The 8,790-nt window shown below is 52.8% G+C and overlaps 1 protein-coding gene across 2 annotated transcripts in view; it reads right to left on the reverse strand.

Annotated features, from left to right (window-relative positions):
• Window positions 1–5,991, reverse strand: part of TMEM184B (transmembrane protein 184B) — a 44,526-nt gene extending 38,535 nt beyond the window's left edge. For both annotated transcript variants that reach the window (XM_032492234.1, XM_032492233.1), the window contains exon 1: window positions 5,848–5,991. The gene's annotated coding sequence lies outside the window, so the exon portion shown is untranslated. The remainder of the gene's footprint in view (window positions 1–5,847) is intronic.
• Between the last annotated feature and the right edge of the window lie 2,799 nt (window positions 5,992–8,790).

Raw genomic sequence — 8,790 nt, forward strand, 5'->3', positions numbered from 1 at the left:
ATGACCCAGAGGACATTGGTGAACAGCACTGCCCAGCAGAGTGGACGTTCTTGGCCACCTGCCAGCAGGACAGGCGCTGCCTGGGTGCAGGCTATCCACAGGGGCTGTAGCAGGAGAGAAATATAGGTACCAAACTCCACACATTTCCCCTGGGGTGGAGAGGATGTCTGATCTTAAAATCCCTTTCCAGAGGGATTTCCAGACTTCCCGAGGTCTCACTTCACCTGTTTCGTTGAGGTGAAGGTAGGGGACAGCCTCCTGAGGGGCTCAAGGCTTTCTAACCTGGGGACTCCCCTGAGCCCTGCGGCATCCAAGTGGGCAGAAGGGGAAGAGTAGCCCACCAGAGGGCAAGTGACTGGCCCAAGGTCATCACCCAGGGTCTCTGACTCTGCAGTGTTCTGCCTGCCCCTCATGCCATAGTCCCATTCAGCAAAAAGGTTGGAGATCTCATCGTTTCCACAGAGACCTTGAAATAAAGCACCAAGGGGCTCTTTTTCAGAACTTGTCTGATTCTTTCATATCTATGGCTAACATTTTCATGTCACGGGTAAACGCTTATGACCCAGTGCTATGTGAATAACAAGGTAATGCAGGATTATGCCTAGAAGGAAAATATGCCCAATCTCCAACAGTGATTATTTCTTGGTTATTGGAAATTTGAGGGGATTTTTATTCTTACCCCCAATCTTTTCTGTGTTCCAAATTTACTGTAATCAACAAGTACTGTTCTCAAAAGCAGAGAAGTCTATTGTTTCTCACAGGCTGAAACTCTGACATCAACACTGTAAACTTTCCATGAAATACTCATTTAGTTGTGTGTGACTGTTAAAAACATGGTAGAGCTGGAAGTGACGCAGGTTAGGCACAAAGGTCTTCTGGGTGGGATCTTCCCCTTCTGGTTTCCGCTCCAGAAGAGAAGGAAAAGGAGGTGACTGTGGGGCTTCCTGCCTCCCAGCCCAGGCCTGAGACCTCCAGACCATCAGACAGAGCCTGCCCTTGGGCATACCCAAGGCTGTTTAATGTACCTGTCAGCTCCTGATAATAAACTCAGTTCTAGTAAGTAATCCTGTTCTGATCAGTCACTTCTCCAGAATAACTCCAGCTCTTTATCCTGAGTGGCAATGATACTAACCCATCCAACTGCTGGTCTGGTCAAAAACTATTTCAGCACCTACTCTGTGCAAGGCATCATGCCAGACACTGAGCCACCATCAACCCCAGACTGAAAAAACGACCCACCAGACAGAGGCCACATGTCATCCTTCCAAGTTCTGCCCAAGCGTAGGGTTTCAGATGCACTAAAACAGCAGCAAACAGGAATGTGAACAAACACTGCCTAATTCCAGTGCCACTCCTCCCAGGACTTAGGCAAAGCTGGGGCTGAGCACCGGTCCCTGATGAGAATGCTGGCAGCTTGGCTGCATGGCACTAAGGTAATTGCACCACATCCCACTGGGCAGAGGCAGACAAGATGGGGAGAAAACCTGGAACCTGGGGACCATCCAAATCTTTCCTCCACGGCCCCTCACACTTCTTCCCCTTCCTGTCGTCTATGAGGCTGATAAGATCACATTCAATTAACGTTTACCGAGGGCCTTTTAGGTGCTAAGGCCCAGTGCCAAATAATTTTGCAAAGAACTCAGACCTTTGCTTTGCACATGCTGTTCCCTCTGCCTGGAACCTGCTTCCTCTCCTTATACATGGTGACGGCTTAAATGTCACCTTAAATGTCAGAGAAGTGCCTGCCCAAGCGGGAATGTTTCCTCAAATGTTCCCTCAAAGCACCCAGGATGGCTGTAACGGCTCCTGTGTGTGTGCCGTCTCTCTCCCGAGCTGGACTCAGTCCCTACACCAGCACACCAGCATGCAACTCCTCTTTCTTGAATAGATTAAACAGCCTGTAAGGTAATAATAAAAGCCAGTGTTTACTGAGCACATACTATGCACCAAGGCTATGCTGAGCTCCACGCAGACGTTAGGACGTGAGAGCCACACGATGGCTGCACTATTATTACTCCCCTTTTACAAATGAAGGAAACTGTGTCATCTCCCCGCTATTTTTAAAGAATGGGAATTAGAACCTGGTAAGCAACTTGTCCAAGGCCACAGGGCTAACAGAGAGTGAAGAAGAGTCAGCCGCATCTCCCAGCTCTCTCTCCAGCTCACAGGGACTGCTGGGCTTATCGCCCTCTCTCCCCAGCTTTGATCTCCTGTGCTCCCTGTGACCATTTTTATTTCCTTCCTGAATTCTCAGCCTTCTCTCCCAAAGCACCCGTTCAGAAGTCTTCCCCGACTCCTCCCCTCACGTCCTACACCCATCAGCTCCCGGAGCCCACGTGGACCGCTCAGCTGTGCTGCAGCACATGTCTTGTGCGAAGACCCTTTCAGCCCCGCAGGGAGGGACGAACCAGAGTGCTCAACACCCAGCCAAGCAGGCGGGCAGGGCAGACGTCCCCTCAGTGAGCCCACACGTGGGATCAGGAGTCAAACCCGGCATTCGGTGCTCCACTTCCCACCACGTCCCCCCTCCCCTCTGCCTGTATTTACAGCACTGATGGGCATGGTGGCCTGCAAGGTGGACAGCTACCACAGTCTCAGTGGGGAACGGGAGCTGCCCACCCGTTCCAGATCCCCAGGGTGAGAAGTCGGTGAGGCCCTGCAAGACCCTGAGAGACCCAGGACAGCCAGGGAGAACCGTGCTTCCAGCTCAGGGAGCCACTCCACAGCCAGCCTCGGAGGCCGGGGGAGTGCAGACATCATTACAGCAGTGGGCTCCTGAGCAGAGGCCTGTCCTGAGTCACCCAGGGCTGTCAAGACCAGAAGCTGCTGGAAGAATAGAAGTTGGAAAGGCAGCAGGGACTAAAAAGGATGCCAATAACCTGACAGAAAGCAAAGGAGAGAAAGGCCAGGAGTTACCTGCAAGAATAAAGGAAGGAGGAGAAGAGCGGATCACTGTCCTGCAACCTCAGGCTGAGGATGTTGCTTCCTTTTTGAAATCTTCAGGGCTCCCTGTTGACCACACCAGGGTCAAGTTCAAACTCCTTAGTGGAGCTTTCAAAGGTCATGCTCCAGGTGCACTGCTGGGAGGTGAGGAATTTCAGGCCTCTGCACCTCTGCCCAGGGGCGCCTCTCCCTCCGGGGGCAGAGCACTCCTGTCCCTCAAGGTGCAAGATGTTTGGCTTCTAGGATGACCATGACGCCTGGCACACCCCAGGGTTAGTGGGGGAAGAGCGTGGGCTCCGAGGTCAGCTCCACCGACCAGACAGCTTTACCCTCCTAAGCTGCCTCTTCTGTTCCCACCTCACTGGTGGTGGGGAGGATGAAATGCAGCTATTCATGAAAGGGCTTTGAACTGTGCCTGGCACACAGTAAGTGCTTAATAAACAAGCTGTTGTTCCTATTGTCCTCTGGCCCTACCAGTGCCCTGTTTCCACCACAAGCAGAGCACTGTCTGGCGCATATCTATCTCACAGTGGACGCCCTCAGCCAACCACAGCCTCTTAGCAGATACAACCCACAACTCTGCACAATGCTGGGCACACAGCAGGTCTTCAGTGAGTGCTCACTGCCCGTGATGGGCCAGTGGCAGACCCCCCAAGACCTCTCCCAGGGCTTGTGCTGGCTTTCCACAACTCACATACCAAATTCCCAGTCTTGAGGCCCTGCAGAGTGAGAAGGGCAGTCACTGTTACTTGGTTTCAAAACAATAAAGGGCCGTACTCTGCCTTCCCAGGCTGCTTCCACTCCAGGGAATTTACCGGGAGAAATGAGCACAGCAGGGACTGGAAATAGCACGGAGCCCCTCTTGTGGAGAGAGCTGGGCCGGCCCGCCAGAAACCAGGAGCAAAACCTCAAAGGCAAAGGGGGAGAAAACAGCCTCCAGACAGAAGCCCGAGCTCCAGAGAACTCAGCCAACACCAGTGAACTAGGACAAGATCACTCAAACCCATTCTGCCTTGTAGATCTTCTTCCCACCCAGTTGGAGACCTTTAGAAGGGGTTCTTGGCATAATCCACTACCATGTGAGAGCACTTACAACACATCCAGAATCCCAAAGGCTGCACGAAGTAACCAGGCTGCCTGTGGTTCTCAGGCGGAATTGCCAATTGACTCCACGCCCACTGGTTACCTGGGCCTTGTGTCTGGATTGGGGTCACTGTCCATCTACTACGTCCATCTCCCCAGCAGACTGGGAGCCCCTAGAGGCCAGACACCAGGTCCCATTCATCTTTAGACCCCTGTACCCCTAGCATAGTGCCTGGCATGTAGTAGATGCTCAGTAAGTTACAAGGCAGCAAGATGTGGCAGCAAGAGAGAGGTCCTGGTTCAAGGATGACTCCATCCTGGTCTGCCATGTACCATCGACAAGGAGTCATGTGCTCCGAGTCTCAGTTTCCTCATTTGTAAAGAGGGATAACACATAGTTCTGTCCTCACATAGCCTCTGAGAGAATTAACTAGGGAAATACAGTGGAAAGCACCAAAGCATCAGAGGAATGCTAGTTACCCTTCGAGCTTCAGCTCAGCTCTTCCTTTGCGTTGGAGTCTTTTCTGCTGGCCACGTTCCCCCTCCCGCAGCACTGAACCCACTCTGCATTCCGTTGTTTTATATTTTTCACATCATCGTGACTACTTGTTTCTAAGTTTGATTCCCCCACTGACCTGAGAGGCCCTGGATCCCAGGGCGGAGGGTGGGGGTACATATGTTTGTGTCCAAAGCCTGATGAAATGTGCACACGAGGGCCCTGACTGCTGCCCCCCCCCATGGTCCCAGCTCTGATACACATAGCCCTACCCAGCAAGATGTCCCAATGGGCAGAGCCTAGGGGGCCCCACCAAGCACTCTGGAAAGGAATGGAGATAAGAAAGGACGCTGCATACATAACCTGGGAAGGAGTCACACCTCTGAGACCTGTGTCTCCTCTGCAGGTGCCTCGAACTTGTTTGCCTGGCTGCGACCGCGGAACAAAGGCCTCCAGGGCACAGATTGCTGCTTCTTTCCTTACCTAAAGCACCAGGCAGTCAGATAAATAATACATGGCCTTCACCTCACACGCAGGTATCAGACGTGAGAACACCGGCTTTGTCCCCACAGTGCCCTGGGTGTGTGTTCGTGTGTATCGTCTGGCCTTGCACAATCCCAGAGGGGATATGGGCTGGGAACAGATACCCATGCCCACCTTTCAACCCCATCACTTTACCCTGGCCTGGAGTCCACTAGCACTAGCCCTAAGCGGTGTGCCAGGGGAGGAAACCTACAGGACGGATGCACACACCCTAAACCAGTCTCTGTGGTCCCTTTCCAGGCAAACATCCTTGGAGCCCCAGGTTCCTGTGGGCGCCCCTCCAGACAGCTGACCAGTATGTAAGGCATGTACACCTTCAGGCATGTATCCCCAAAGCCCTCGTCAGGCCAGCCACCATCCCAGATCACAGCTACCCGCACAGGGCAAAGCTGATTCTCCCACTCACTCGGCCGTGCCAGGCGCCAGCACGCCCACCGGGCGCACACAATCCCACTTGCAAAGGGCCTGTCCATCTGCCTCCCCACTCCCCCAAGCCACCCCCACGGTTAGGTCCAATTACACTCCAGGCGCCGGCCCCGCCACGCTGGCGAGGAGGGGGCCAGGGCACACCCCACGGGTAGGAAAGGCCGGGCCGCGGACACCCTCTCCCTCCTGGCCAGGCGGCCTCCTTCGTCCCCTCCCCGCCCGGGGACCCATAGCCAATGCGACCCGCCGGGCATCCCCTCGAGCGGGCCTCTCCAGAACGGAGCAGCACCCCCGGCCCCGGGAGCCCTAGGCCGCCCCCCTCAGGGCCTCCAGCGCAGGGCTGGCGGGCGGGGTACCTCAGGAACCCATGGTGGCGGCGTGTGCGGGCGATGCGCGGCGGCTGGACTCTGCGGGCGGGGCAAACGGGCGGCACCGCAGCCCTAGTATCTCGCCGCCGCCCGCGCGTCCCTGGCCCAGCGGAGTGCCGCCGCGGCGCGCCTGCGCACTGAGCGCGCCCCCGGGGAGGGCGGGGCGGCGAACGCGCGGCTGAGATCACCCTCCCCGCCTTAAAGGAGACGCGGTCCCGAACTCCCGGTGGTGAGAGCGATCCCGGTTCTCCTGCTGGTAGCAAACTGGCCAAGAGTCGCCTCCTCAACCTTCATCTGACCCCCAGCTCTGCCCGCCACCGAGCTCCTTGGGGTGCAGGGACAGAGTCATGGGGCCCAAGCTCTGTCCCTGGCACTCGCTGGCTGTATGGACTTTCACTTCTTTTAATCCTAGTTTCTTCCCTTTGGGCCTGTTTGAAGAGGAAGCATTATCTATTTGTCGAGTGCAGGGTGCATGTGGAATTGTGGAATGAATGTATACCGAAGTGCTGTGTGCAATAACATGAGGTGATATTGCAAAGCCGAGAAAGAGGTTTTCTTCCCACTCCGCTTATCGGCGCTTCTTTTTTGCCCCACCTGGCTCTCCATGGCTTATCTAGCAAAATTCTTCAGATATCATGCAAACTGCCTAGCCCATATCTGTTTGCCAGGTCCACACCCAACTCGGTTTAACTGAAAAACATAAAATCCAATCATGTTCTAGCTTTGATGTGTTCAAGATCCCCAAATTTATTTTTATTCCCAGCCCAGACTCCTCCCCTGAACTGTGTACTCAACACCTCATTGCTGAGTTCCAGTAGGATCTTAAAGTCAACATACCCACAACAGAATCAACTCCTCTCAAATGCAGAAAAGACCTGTACCCTCACAGCCTCCCAACAACAGCAGTTAGCAAGTCCATCCTTCCAGCCTCCAGCCCAGAACTCCTGGAGTCATCCTTGAAGCCCTCTTCCCACTCCCTAACCAACAGGAGTGGGAAATTATATTGTCTCTACCTGCAAAATATATCTACACTCTGACCTCTTCAACCTCATCTCCACTGCTATCACCCTGTCTGCTTTCCGTCCAGAACTGTTGCAATATTATTACAGACTGAATGTTTTTGTAATCCCCCCCGCCAAATTCATATGCTGAAATTCTAAATCTTGGGAGATGATCGGGTCATATGGGTAGAGCCTTCGTGAATGGGATTAGTGCCTTTAAAAGACAGACCCTAGAGAACTCTCTACCCTTCTTTCTGCCATGTGAGAATACAATAAGAAATTGGCAGCCTATAATCCAGAAGAAGACCATCACTGGAAACTGTTCATGCTGGCAGGCACCCTGATCTCAGACTTCCAGCCTCCAAAACTATGAGAAATAAATATCTGTTGTTGATAGCCACTCAGTTGATGGTGATTTGTTATAGCAGCCCAAGCTGACCAGGATTATTGCAATGTTCTCCTAACCTGTTTCCCTTTTTCCAACCTTGCCCCCTGCCCCAGTGTACTTCAGTGCAGGAGCCAGAGGGATTCTTTTGAAACTTAAGTCAGAACATGGCCTGGCTTTGCTCAAAACCCTCCATTAGCGGCCCGTTTCACTCTGAATAAAAGCCAAAGTCCTTAAAAATCCCTGCAGAGCCTTGCTGCATCTAACATTCCACCCACCTAGCCATGTCTGACCTCATCTCCTCCTCTTCTTTCCCTCTACTCTGACCCTTTGCTGTTCCTAGAACAAATGAAGCACACTTTGCCTCAAGTTCTTTGCAGTGGCTGTTCCCTCTACTGAGATTGCTGTTCCCTCAGATGTTAGAATGCTCCCTCTCTCACCTTCTTCAAGGATTTTCTCACATGTACCCCACTCAGCAAGGCCTGCCCTGACCACCTTAATAAAATAGCCAAACTGCTTACATGCAGTCCTGATTCCCCATGTCCATGCCCTAGTTTTTCCCCACATCACTTAATTTCTGTAACATAGTTTGCTTGTTTTTTTACTGTTTGTCTTCCACCAGTAAAACAAAACTCTACAAGGACAAAGAATTTTGTCCTTTTTGTTTTCTGACATAATCCTGATAGTCAGTCCAAGGGCTGGTGTAGAGAACATGCTCAAAAACCATTTGTAACATGCCAAAGATCCCCTGGAAGGGGTCCCATAGGGAAATTCCTTCCCAGCACCCAGGTAGGAAGTTGCTCAGGGCTTTCCCAGTACACAAACAAGGCTTACTGTCAACTGCATTATCATCATCATTTGTTCAGGACTTCCTAGCTCTCCCTCTAAACACAGGAACCCCTCCAGGGCACAGTCCCTCTCTCAATTATCATCTTATCTTAGTTTAGTAAAGAAACCAGACACAATCTGACATCCAGAGCGTCAGGCCAAACCACACCCAAATTCAGGTTCTTAGACCCTGTTCATCAAGGGCACTCTTTGGGTCTCAACTTACAGAGGCCCCAGGCTAGCAGGGGCAGAAGCAGGTGGTGGGTATATTTAGGCTTGGGTTGCCAGAAAGGGGCTCAAAGACAAAGTCACCTGGCCTGACTGACATGGCAGGTCAGCAGCAGGTGACATTGGGAGCCCTCCTTGGTTGCTCCCTGCCTTTTCTCATCCTCTCCCCTGGCTGTCTAATTTAGACGATAAACATTTACTCTCTCTGTTATCTCCCCACTCCATGCAAATGCCTGTTCACCTAGGCTCAAAGATGCCACTCACATCCGTCCCCTTTCCCTTCCACGCCTGGGGCCACTGTCCTGGTTCAGGTCCCTTTACTTCTGGATAATCATAACAGTTCCCCAGCTCACCAGCCACCTTTACCCCTGCTCACCAGCCACCTTTACCCCTGCTCACTGGCTACTGAAGAAAGACTACCTTTCTCTACCTCCTGCAAACTGTGACTCTTCCTTCAAAGGCCAAATCGGATGTCATCTTTCGGTTCCT

This window comes from Camelus ferus, chromosome 12, assembly GCF_009834535.1.
Source record: "Camelus ferus isolate YT-003-E chromosome 12, BCGSAC_Cfer_1.0, whole genome shotgun sequence".
Taxonomy (NCBI): Eukaryota; Metazoa; Chordata; class Mammalia; order Artiodactyla; family Camelidae; genus Camelus; species Camelus ferus.